At 37.6% G+C, this 13,317-nt stretch overlaps 1 pseudogene; it reads right to left on the minus strand.

Moving 5' to 3' along the window:
- Positions 1 to 8,722: 8,722 nt before the first annotated feature.
- Positions 8,723 to 10,769, minus strand: LOC143677448 (WW domain-binding protein 11 pseudogene; annotated as a pseudogene).
- Between the last annotated feature and the right edge of the window lie 2,548 nt (positions 10,770 to 13,317).

A 13,317-nucleotide genomic window follows, 5' to 3' on the forward strand; every position in this document is an offset into this window, starting at 1 on the left:
ATACTATATAATACAGGTATTCTTGCCTGCTGAGCCACCGTGGCCCTGTGATAAGGTTTTTAAAGCTTACTGTTAAGGAGTTGGGGGGCAAGGTTTAGGCAAGTCCTTATTGGCTAGTTTTCAGAAATAGTGGGCTAAGCTTGGAGTTGACAGCTTTCTACTGGTAAAGTTTAAAATTTAAATGCTACCTTAAGCAACCAGGGTTGTAAATGCTGGAGGGCATATAATAAATAAGGGGAGGCCATACGAGAATGCATTTGCTGGAAAGTGGAGACTGGATAACGAGAAGTTACTGCAAGAAGGCAGCTGATGGAAGGTGAAGGGGATGCTGGGCTGAGGCAGTTTGGGGTAAGAGAGGCTTTCTGAAATATTTGTCAGAGGTAGACTACATCCTGGGGGGGAAGGAATTCTGTGCTAGAGGCCTACCATTTGATGTTTTGAACTCTTCAACAGCCCCAATACAGAATAATCCCAAAGTTGTTAGGGTGGACAGAGCAGAAAATTTGAAGAAAACCATAAGGGTAAGGATATGCAAATGCCTGGGTGAAATGGATGAAATATAAAGTCCAGAGTCTAAACAAAAGCAACTGTTATGCTTGTGCAACAGGCTGACCTTGTTGTCGTGCCCTTTCTGATGAATATGGAGGAACACAATAAGGAGTTCGAGTGCATGGCACTCCTTTTTCAGAGTACTGCTTCTGGTGAAAATTGTAGTACGTTATGCTCTCTGTTTCCCTCCAGTCAGGAGTGGAAAAGTCAAGACCATACTGGCTTCTCACCTTGGGCCAGGAAACCATTCTGCTTGTCTCTCTAGATGGGAAGAAGGGTTCCAGAACCTTGGACCCATGGTCTCACATACCAAAGCATGAGATGTGACTGAGGATAATAATGGCAATTTCTCCAATTTAAACACACCTCAAGCAGGGCTTTGGTAGTTTTGTGGAAAGAGCATCCTGAGACCAGTTTTAACCAAGAAGTGGAAAGGGACCTGTGCTCTGGTCCAATTGGCCATCCCATTCACCCTGGCATTTGAAAAGGAGGAGGATCAAGTTAATTTAAACAGTATAGGGGTGCCAAGGGAAATGCCAGATGAGTTTAAGGGTAAAAACCAAAAAAAATGAAACTGCAGGATTTGAGTACAACAAGGATACAACTGAGGAAATAGCAGAACAGTTGGATGCTACTAGCCAAATGACCTTGGAGAATAGGATAACCCTAGACATGATGTTAGCCGAAAAGGGGGCATTTGTATTACAGTTGGGGGTAGTTGTTTTATATTTATCCCCAATAATACAGCCCCAAATGGAACTGTCAGTAAAGCTTTATGAGGTCTGAGGGCCTTATCTGCAGAATTGGTGAAAAGTTCAGGCATTGATGACCCCCTCATGTAAAATGGTTAGAAAACTGGTTTGGGGAATTGAAAAGAGTGGCACTGTCCACGCTAACTTCTCTAACCATCATACATGTGGTACTCTCAGCACTTAGGTGCTGCATTATCCCATGTGCCTAAGAGTTAGTTCAGAGATTCATCAAGAATCTCCTTGATCCTTATGATAAAAGTGTAAAAAGGCTCTTATCAAGTTTGAAGAAAGACTAAAATGTAAAAACTAAAGGTCTGAAAAATAAAAGAGAAGGCATTTGTAAGAATCAAGCTAAGTTTAGCTTTCACAAGATGATGCAAGTGGGGAAGTGGAGGGCCTCTGACACAAGCTTAGAACTGGCAACAAATCCTTAATGGCCAGGGTCATTAAAATTGTAAAACATAATCAAAAGGGGAACCTTTGGGAGCAAGTTCAAATTATTTTGATTTTCAGGATAGGCTGTAACCTTTGGAGTATCCAATCAGCAGAGAAATAGGGGAGGGACTCAGGGGTTAGATAAATATCACTGCTTCCAGTTGCTCAGCATATGGGACACCATTTTTCAGGTAGCTGCCCATTGCAAGATCATGAATAAATTGTTTTCTTCTCTGCAATCGGGTGAGCATTTATTCTCTTCCAAGTATGACACTCTTTCTAATAGTCATTATCCGTTCTGGCTGCTTCAGTCTGGATTGGGATGTAGTTAGGGGGTCATTGGTGAAATTTCTGACTCATAACTTACAAATATTGTAGATTTCCTTCAAGGGATAACTGATAGTTCTTGACATGAATTCTGGAAGATGAAAATGGTTTCATACATGTTTAAATTAAAATTTGAATACATAGGGACAAAAGGCATTTGACTAGAACAAGAGTAGATACAATGCCCAGGAAGATTACAAGCACTGTTTGAAGAAGGGTCTATGGCCATTATAACTGAGAAATTAGGATATAAGGGATGACTTTGATTACTGAATCATTATATAGATATTCCTTTTTGCTTCCTGGAATATTGGAGTATACAAAGGAAAATAACTAAAATCTCTAAATTATAATCCATCTGATTATAATTATAATCCAGAGATTATCCTTGATCTCTGATAATGATTGTATAGCCTTTATCTTATGCCCCTGTGAATGTAAAAATAAATCTTCTAACCTTCTTTTGTGCCCATTTACCCATTTTTTCAAATTCAGAGCCTGTAATCACTAAAAATAGCCCCTAATATTTATTAATGAAGGGTCTTGGGTCAGCCCAGAACTAACCACCCCCAATCCAATGTTATCTTGATAATTGAGACCAGATTTAACCAAAATGGGCCTGACAAGCACTGTAGCTTAAACTTTAATCTACAATCACCTATACCTCATTATAATAACAAGAATCACACCTATCATCATGTTAAGGCCGCCATTTTCTTACATACATTCTGTGATTAAGCATGTAATCAATCTGTTCATGCTCAGTAATTAGATTACCTCTAATTACATCATAGTGCCACTGTGCTCATTATCCTGCCCTTCTTTTAATTCTATAAAACTATCAATTATTGCAGTTCAGGGAGACAGATTTTGGGTTGATATGCCATCTGATCTCCTGTTACACATTGAGTAATAAACTTTTTCTCTCTTTGAAACCCCAGCATATCAGGAATTGGTTATTTGGGCACATCAGGCAAAAGAATCTACCACATTTCTGGTAATACCATGACCCTATTCCTGAAGGTAGCCAGCTGAAGAGAAATTCAAATTATTAAAGGGGATAGTCACAGCCAGAACTTGATCATTTTAGTTGATCTAGGAGAGAAAACATGTTACCAGATTCATCAGTAATATAGGTGCAACATTCTATTTTGTCATGGCATATATTCCACCTTGTGAGGCAGTGAGGATATATAGGGTCATTGTATTTTGTAATACTGTTTGGTGTATCAAGGCCATTTTTGCATTTACTAGATTATATCATAATAGCTGCTATTTAATGCATTTACTGTGATAATTTCATTTTTAACTCTTATAGTAGGACAAATATTGAAGCTTCATGATAATCAGATTTATTGGGTTCCATTAGGGATGACAGTGTATTTCAGGTCTCAGATTCCAGTTCTATGCCACTCATGCACTAAAGAAGTGATGGTTTTGTATATTAAGGAAGGGATGTGTAACAGGAAATGACTTTTTCTGTTCCCCCAAAAGTGGAGCATTATGGCTCAGCCTCCTATATCCTGGGATAAGCTAAACTATTTTTAACCTAGAGTTGAACATGTCTAATTTTATTCTTACAGAAAAGTTATTTTCTTTTCTACCTAACTGATAGAAATAACATAACACCATTTCCCTAGTGATTTTGGCAGAAAAAACAAAATTATATTCTAGCTGGGTTAAGTTTACTAGCCAATAACAAGATTGTCTTTGGTATGTTATTGGGGCTTAACACACTGTATTTCTCTTGAATCTCCATTATTAATGATCTGAAGGCTATCTAGTTTGTCCCCTGTTAGGGAGATATCCACTATGGCAATTTAGAGACACTAGAGATAGGCAGCTTGCCACAAATTGAACAGTTAGACTGGTTCACAGAAGCAGCATATGAATGAGCCCCTTGCAAGAAGAGATCACTTTCCCAGTTTCCCACTAAAAGGGCACAGAAAGGTTATGGAGAAATAGAAAAAGGACATCATAACTAATCTGACAAGGGAGATTTCTTTTTCAACAAATATTTTAGGCTGTCCAGTAGTTCACAAGTATTGTATGTTCTGCATTATCAGAAGAATTCACTGTGACCACAGTTCTCCAGCTAGGAGGAGGGTTTCTCCATCCTAGAACATATGTAGCTTAATGGCAGTGTAGTGAATTCTAGGGCTTTATTCCCTGAAACATGATTTCCTGCACATTTTGGTTCACCTTTAGGATTTCATGGACCTCCTTCCTTAGAAATTTGTTGTGTGTCTGCATCTTTCAATGCAGTTTTCAGTAATATCTTGAGATGAATGAAAATAAGAACACAACATATAAAAACTTATGGGATGCAGCAAAGGCTGCATTATGGAGGAAGACAGAACTAAAATCAAAGACATGAGAGAAAGAAAAGGAAACTGATCCCAAAGCAAGCAGAAGGAAAGAAATAACAAAGATTAGAGAAGAAATTAATAAAATAGGGAAAAATCAGTAAAACCAAAAGTTGGTTCTTTAAGAAGATCAATAAAATTGACAAACCTTTAGCTAGACTATCAAAGACAAAAAGAGAAAAGATGCAAATAAATCAAATCAGAAGTGAGGAGGGGTCATTACCATAGAACCCAAGAAATAAAAAAGGATCATAAGTGATTCAGTGAACAATTGTATGTCAACAAATTAATAAACTTAGATGAAATGGACAATTTCCTAGAAACAAATGAACAACCTACACTGTTTCAAGAAGAAATATAAGACCCCAACAAACCAATCACCAGTAAAGTGATTGCTCAGTCATCAAAACCTACCAACAAAGAAAATCCCAGGACCAGATGGCTACACAGTTAAAATTTACCATACACTCCAAGAAGAATTAATACAAATCATAAACTCTTCCAAAAAAATTAAAGAGGGAACACTAACTAGCATTCTGTGAAGCCAACATGAACTTAGTACAAAAACCAGACAAAGATACTACAAGAAATGAAAACACTATAGAGCAATTTTTCTAATGAATAAAGATGCAAAAGTCCTCACAATATACTTGCAAATTAAACCCAGCATCACACTGAAAGAATTAGACACCATGACCAAGTGGGTTTTATCCCAGATATACAAGGGTTGTTTGACATAAGAAAAATCAATTAATGTGATATAACACATTAACAAACTGAAAAAGAAAAACACACGATCATCTCAATTGATGCAGAAAAGGCATTTGATAAAATCCAGCAACTTTTCTTGATAAAAACACTTGGAAAGGCAAGAATCAAAGGAAACTTCCTCAACTAATGAAGGGCATATATTAAACCCTCAGCTAACATCATACTCAATGGTGAGAGATGGAAGTTTTCTCTAAGATAGGGGGAAAAATGATGCTCACTACTGCTATTCAACATTGTGTTAGATGTTCTGGGTAGAGCAATTAGGAAGAAAAATTAATAAAGGGCATCCAAACCTGAATGAAAGAAGTAAACTTTTCAGTATTTGCAGAATACATGACACTATATTTAGAAAGTCCCAAAATAATCATGGCAAAGCTAATAAATAATAAATGAGTTCAGCAAAGTGGTGGGATACTAGATCAATACTCAAAAACCAATAATGTTTTTATATATTATTGATGAGCTATCTGAGGAAGTAACCAAGAAAAAAAATTCCATTTACAATAGCAACTAAAAGTATCAAATATCTAGGAATAAACTTATCCAGAGATGTAAAGGACCTGTACAATGAAAACCATGAAAAAGAAATCAAAGACCTGAATAAATGGAAGGACATTCCTATGTTCATGGATTGGAAGGCTAAATGTTGTTAAGAATCAATTGTATGCAAAATGATTTACAGATTCAATGAAATATCGATCAAAATTCTAACAGAATACTTGCTGAAATGGAAGAGCTAATTATCAAATTTATTTGGAAGGGTAAGAGGCCTTGAATAGCCAGAAACATCTTGAAAAAGAGGAATGAAATGGCAGACTCGTGCTTCTGGACTTTAAAGCATACCATAAATCCAAAGTAGTCAAAACAGCACGGTATTGGCATAAATATAGACATGTTGATCAATAGAATCTATTTGAGAGTTCAAAAATCAACCCTCAAGCCTGTCAGGTCTCAGAAAATAAAACTTAACCTACAAAATGGATTCTGTGGCATGGGGGGACACATCAGTTTCTCTCCCTCAGCAGCTCCTCTGATAGGACCTGATGTGCTGGCAAAATGGATGAGCATGAGTATACCGACACCCCACCTGCCAGATGCCAGACCAGAGAGCTGCTAGCATGAAGTCATGATCTGCACTAGCCTGATATCTCCTGGTTGTGACTGCAGCCACATGTCACCCCCACCCCTCTTGGCATGTTTTTTCATTTAAAACCACAAGCTGTCAGAAAGAAAGTTGGAGCCATTTTTCCTTTCCTTTTTGCTAGCATGTTTCACTGGCTCCCACCTGCCTGCTCTCCCTTTGCATTCAATCTTTTTCTGTCTCAATAAACCCATTAAGCTTTAATTCACTGTTTCATGCTGAATCCGTTAATGACCCTGTGCCTAACATAACCGGTGCTGAAAACCCAGAACAGAGGTTTGACTAAGGCTTAGCTTCCTGGCCCCTCCGGGCTATGGGAGCTACCTACCAGTCACTCCATCCAGGAACCGGTCATTATGGTTTCCAAGTGATTGATGGCTTGAGTTTCTGGCTCAGATCATCTTAACATGACACCAGCTCACACCCACTAATTAGGCCCTAGGTAAGTGACGTCTTTCTGCCACATCCTCCCCTGAAGAGTTTAGTTTGGTGTCCCAGGGACACCCCAACCTGCCTCAGTGCAGCATTTAGGATCATGTTAAAGTGGTGCAACCTTAGTGCTTACAAAATCTGAGTACTCAGTCAAAACTTCCATGTTCAGGGAGCATGACCCTCAGGGAGTGTAACACTCAGGGAGCATTTTTCCCGGTGCAGCAGTCAAAACAGCTTGGGGGATACCTTAAGTGAATGACTGCATACACACTCCTGGTCTCCAGTGACAACCTGGGGGTGCCAACTTTATTGTCATGAAGGACATGGATCTATCTGGGTGGTCAGCCACACTTAAAGTGCCCAATCTCGATATCCCAGAGGCACCCCAACCCGACATTTACTTCGGTGCCTCTAAGGTACCCCAAACTGCTTTAATGCAGTGTCTATTTTGCATTAAAGCAGTTTCCAGGTGGTACCCCAACCTGGTGTGGTGTCTACCTGCTTTAACACAGCATTTACTTTGGCCTGCTTAAACACAGTGCCCTGACCCACTTTTACATGGCGTCTACTCTAGCAATCGTGGGCAATGCCCTATCAATTCCTAAAACCACTCTCAGTAAACTCCAACTAAGAAAAAGAAAATAAAACCAGAAAAAAACATATTTTTCTTTGCAATTCGGCTTGGCCACAATACCTTTAAAACAGCAAAAAGGATGCCCCACAACTTGGCACTCTTGATTAACAAATGGTCTGAAAGTTCCTCCTCCCAATCTTAACTTTATTCCTTGTGCTATTCTGTCGCATAAGTGTTTCATGTCTGCTTAATTGTTAACTAATATATTTGGTATGTTAAATATTTAATGGCTGTTTGTAAGCTAATGTGTTCAGTCTAATTATTAATTGGTATATTCCCACATTTATATAAGTCAGATGTCTATAAGTGGCTAATAATTACAAAAATTATTTTTAAAAGGGAACCTTTAGGCTGTATTAAAATTGAAAAGCATTTTAGCTATGAGTCTATAAAAGTTTTATTTCTATAACATAATCTAACCTCACTATAATTTAAAAAGAAAATACTACTACAAGTAAAAAATTAAATGTGTTATTTCATCCCATTTTTATGGAAAAAAAATGAAGATGGAATGAAATGACATTCAATCCTTTATTTATCCCTCTCAAATATTTGTTTTTTTTTCTTTTCAAATAATAAGTTTCCTATTTATGTCTGTATGCATTTTCAATGCATAGTCTCATACTTCTGGATAGTAACAGCAAATTAATAAGAAAATTCTTAATGAAGCTCTAAGCCTAATATCTTTCTGTCTGTACAACCAATCAAAAAGTTTTCCTGCATTTAAACTGGGGACAAATTCAATAAGCCCCAGTATATTTCCCAGAACTTAGTAATCAATATACTTTTAAAGTTCTTCATAATTTTGAAATTTTATAAAAACAATAGAAGGAACTGAATGATGAATTTTTAAATTAAACAAATGTAATTTTTTTAAGTCAGTGGGAAATATTTTTAATCAAAGAATTGTACATTTTCTTCCCACAAATTCTGCTTTGTATTAGGAAATGACATTGTGATCCATTTCACCACAAGTAAAATATTACAAAATATTTTCAATAAAATATTTAAAATAACTCAAACACAAAAGCCAAGATGGGGTGAAATAAACTGGTTCCTCAGAAATCTCTACTCCAGTGCCAACAACATACAAGAGAGTAAATACAGATTAAATAACTGAGATTCCCCAATGACGTTTCAAAAGAATTGGAGAAGGGAAAGAAATGGGATGGAAATGGTGATATGAAAGGGAATGGATGTTAGCAGCACTGCTGCAATAATCAATATATTCTGAGTGAAATACCCCTTCTTATATGCAGTAAATTTTGACCAAGGCTAAACTTTAGGATATTCTTTACACTGAAATTAAAATATACCTTGACAGTGGAAGTAGCTGTTTCACCTAATCTTAATAAGAGCCTCTTTCTCCATGAACCACTGATGTGAACAGAAACCTGTTATAGAATGAAAAGCTGTCACAGTAACCCTTCCATTTCTTTCATGAAAGCTTCATACACATCATCCTTAGTTTGTACTGAGACAGGAACAGAAGGACCAGATTTGGGGGCTGCTTTGGCAAGAGGTACAGCAGAATCATCCTCTGACTTTCTCTGGGGAGCAGCAGTAGCCCCTTTATTCTCCCGACATACCCTCAGTGCAGTGGGCACAGATCTAGTAATCTCCGCCTTGGGATTAGTGATCTGTGGCTTGGCACTGATGGCTGCTGTGGCTTTCTTCTCAATGGTGGCTGCACTTGTATCATCCGCCTTGGGTCGCTGAATCAAACTGGGTGGGGCACTTGAAACCCCTGGGTTTGGCAAGGGAGCTGGTGGGAAAAGCCCAGGTGGGGCAGGTCCAAGTGGAGGCACCAAAGGTGGGCGCATCATGCCAGGACGAGGTGGAGGGACACCTGGAGGTACAGGGGGAGGTAGCCTTGGGGGAGGTCCTCGAGGAGGAGGGCCGGGGGGCAAACCTGGAGGTGGACCTGGGGGAGGGCCAGGTGGTCGGCCTGGTGGGGGTCCTGGAGGTAAAAGTCGGGTACAGTCCCTTGGAGTCCTGGCATTCCAGGTGGTCTCAGGAATGGAGGTGGCCCAGGAGGAAGGCCTGGAGGTGGTCCAGGTGGCCATAAAGGTGGTGCTGGTGGTGGCCCAAGAGGAGGTGGTCCTGGCATGGGAGGTGCTGGTATCTGAGAAGGAGGAACAGACTGTGGAGGAGTCTGCTGCTGTGAAGAAGCTGCAGATGTACCATCTGAAAGAGATTCTTCTTTATGCTGTTTTTGTGACTGCTTTTCTGTTTCAGAATCATCAGAATCATCTTCATCATCATCCTCTGAAAATTCCTCTACTTCTCGTCCCTCCTCTGGGATTTCCTGACCTGCCATTCGAAGCATCATGGCTTGAAGAGGAGTCAGTTCCTTCATGTTCTTCTTCTTTTTTCTTGATTTTCCAGGCAAATCTGCAAATCGCACACTCAGACCTGACTTTTTTTCTTCCGTGTTGTCTCTCTCACTATCATCACGGTGCACAAATTTATCTACCTCACTTTCTCCATCTGACCTGTCAGTATCACTGTCATCAGTGCTGTCATCATGTTTATCTTGATCCATGTCCTCAGGATAGCCATCATCCTCACTGGTGCTGGAAATATCATCATCATGCCCTCGCTGAGTAAGTTCAGGACTATATAACATATCTTCGTCTCGCCTACGAGGAGGAAGATCTAGGGCAAAGCCTACTTTACGGCCATACATCTGCAAGACTTGAGGAGGAGGTGGACCAGGAGGGGGACCAGGAGGTTTTCTACCAGGGGACAAACGTGGAAAACCATGCCCAAGAAGAGGAAGTATAGAAACTGCCCGAGTTGGAGGTCCATAGGCTGAAGTCTTTTTAAGGATAGAAGGTGGCTGGGCACCAGGAAGTGGAATGTCCTGGATCAAGATGTTGGAAGGAGCATGAGGCATATCTGGCAAAGGAATACTCTCAACTTCCACGTGCTGAGCATTCTTGACAGCATCAAAATATTGACTAAGTTGAGCCCTCTTTTGTTCATATTCTACTTCTAGCTTTCTCAATTCTTTGTAAATATCTGGATTCTCTTTTTCATAGAGTCGTAGAATACGCTCAAAGGTTTCACGCAGCTTTTTACGTTTGTCTTTCAGCACCTTCTCATTTAACTGGGGCTGTTGCACAGGGTTAAATTCCATTTCGTCTAATTTCTCCATGTCTCGGATAATCTGTTTGGGATCCTTCATCTTCAAAACTGCAGCTCGTACCATCATGCGCTGTTTTTTTGTTTTTCTTTAATTCTCTCTTCCGAGCTTCCTTTTGGGCCTGGTCTGTGGGGTTCATAAATTTTCCACTCTTGGTAGATGATGTAGATCTCCGTCCCATGTTTAAAATCTGTATTGTTTACTTGTTCATCAAAAAAAAAAAAAAAAAAGGCAACACTTCTGCTGAATTCCCAGGACTGCTAGAATTGGGGTGTGGGCGATTTCTGGCCTCTTTTACTTCCTAGGGGTCTTCACCTCAGCCCCTCGTTCAGGTAGTCAGCCACCACCATCTTGAAAGCTCGCGCCCCTCCGCCATCCGCATGTCACTTCCTGTGTCTTTGGGTGGACGGTCTCTTACCGTTTCTCAACAAATGTAATTTTATCCTGCCTAGGTATGGTCTCCTTAAAAAATCACTTAAGTTTAATAGAAATATAAATGGATTTTTATAACTTTAATTACCTGAATTCTAAAGAAATTTAACTTTTCTTAGCTATTGTTACCTCAATATGTATAAAAATTTAGAGTTATAACAACTTTATTAATGCCAGTCTGTCATAATAAAAAGACATAAATCTTAGCTTCTAAGGGTTTATATTCTAGTTAAAATATACACCTATTAAGGTTTTATAAAGAACAGTGGTAACAAAAGAATAAAAATGCTGAAAAAATTTAAAGAGCAGAGAAATAAAAAATAACCTAAAAAGTCCTCATAAAGATGACATGTAAAAACCTTTGGATAAAAAAGTAGCATTTAAACAAATAGAACTCTAAACTAGTTTTTAAAAACCATAAGTTATTTCTGTAAATTAACACATTCCTGGCATTGTTTAGCAAGTAAAAATACTGTTAAGAAAAAATTTAAGGTTTTTGCTAAATTAAACAAAAAATAACTTATCTACTATAAAATAATCATTTATGTGTTCTAAGTATAAAGTATATAAATGCCTGGCCACGTTCTAAACCCAAACATAAATTTCTTCCCTTCCTCCATTAAATACTATTATTGAAAGGACGTATACAGGTTCAAAAGCTTTATAAATGTTGTTTCTAATTATATGCTGTTTAAATAAAAACTACAAGTGAAATAAATACAAAAGGTAATAGAAATTTTTTTAATGGATTTTGTTTGTTATAGGCATTGTAAACTACAAGACCTGAATGGATAAAAAAAAAAAAGTAATGAAAAGTTGGAGGAGATAAATTTTATTTGTTATAGCCATTTTAAATTATAAGTTCTGAATTATTGTAAAAAGTTTTAAAGAAGAAGTTTATAAAAATGAATTCTATCATAGAATAATTGTAATGAGTTATAAAAGAGTTATAAAAGTGAATTCTGTCTGTCATATTCAGTACTAACCAAAAATTAATAGGTCTGTTTATCATATATTTCAAAAAAAAAAAAGGAAAGCCTTTGTGTTATGCTGAATATTCGTACAAAACTAGGGTTATGTTTTCTCTGTGTTCTATTGACATGAATTGTTGGTATACTCTTAATATAAAGTATTTTGAAAAACAATTTTTCTTAATCATCCAAATATCGTGTCTAAAATATTTTACATCAAAATAATATCCTTATTAATGTTTATGCTGGCATTGTCCTTTATTTCAGAAAACAAGCCTTCTCATTGTTAGGGAAAAACTGTTACAAATAATTTGTTCTCTCATCTTGTATAAATAAGGTGCTAAGGACTAAAATAACTTAACCTATTGCATAAGAACTATTTAAGGCATATTACAATGGTTAAAAAGAATTTCCTATTTTGCTACTAATTAAATTTAAATAAATAAAATATTCATATATTTGAACATTGTATAAAGTCCTAAAAATTTAACAATATTCTCGCTATCAGTGTTATATCCTAATACCTATGAGATGTTAAGCAATGGTATGGTTTTAATTATTTTAAAAAGGCTACAGACTATAAAAACAGCCAAATTGGTCATTTCAATGCTTTACTCTAATACTCCTCTAAAAATATAAGTGCTCAACTTTAAAAGAAAAGTTAAATACATACATTTTATCTGTTAAATAACATAATTCTCCCAACGTGGGACATAATTTCCAGGAATATAAACCTGGCACTGGCAGTGTGAAATATGACTGACGCTGGCATTGCAGAATATGGCTGGCTCTGGCACTGTGAAGCATAAGCTCCAAAATTAAGCCTGGCCCTAATATGGATGAACTGACCAAAAGGGGGAAAAGAAATAGGGTTTCAATGGGTAAGAGATTTCAAATTGAGTCAAGAGGTTATTCTAAGTTTACTCTTATGCAAACTTCAGCCAGATATAACAACTGCCACAATACAGCAAATCCCAACCAATGTTCCTAAAATCCCTAAAAAATATCTAATGCTCTATAAAATTTTACTTATTGTTTGTTTTTCAAAAACTTAAAACTTCCAAATTGTTCCAGTGCCAAAGGAGCTCTGAAACCTGAAGGTGCTGAACTCTCCAAAGGTAACTTATATCATCAACTCATCCTTTTGCCCCTTAGATCTTATTAATAACTCACTCCTCCTTAATTATCCTCCTATTAATTTTCCTCCTAAATCCCCAACTCTCACAATGTCTATCTAAGTTTGTTCACAGGTCAATAGCAGCCATGACCAACCAGCAAAATTCTGAAAACGTACTCCTGCTACAACAACAATTTAAAACCTGCTCCTGTAGAAGCCAAATTAATGATGCCTCCGCCTGA

Source organism: Tamandua tetradactyla, chromosome 3 (genome assembly GCF_023851605.1).
Source record: "Tamandua tetradactyla isolate mTamTet1 chromosome 3, mTamTet1.pri, whole genome shotgun sequence".
NCBI classification, from domain to species: Eukaryota; Metazoa; Chordata; class Mammalia; order Pilosa; family Myrmecophagidae; genus Tamandua; species Tamandua tetradactyla.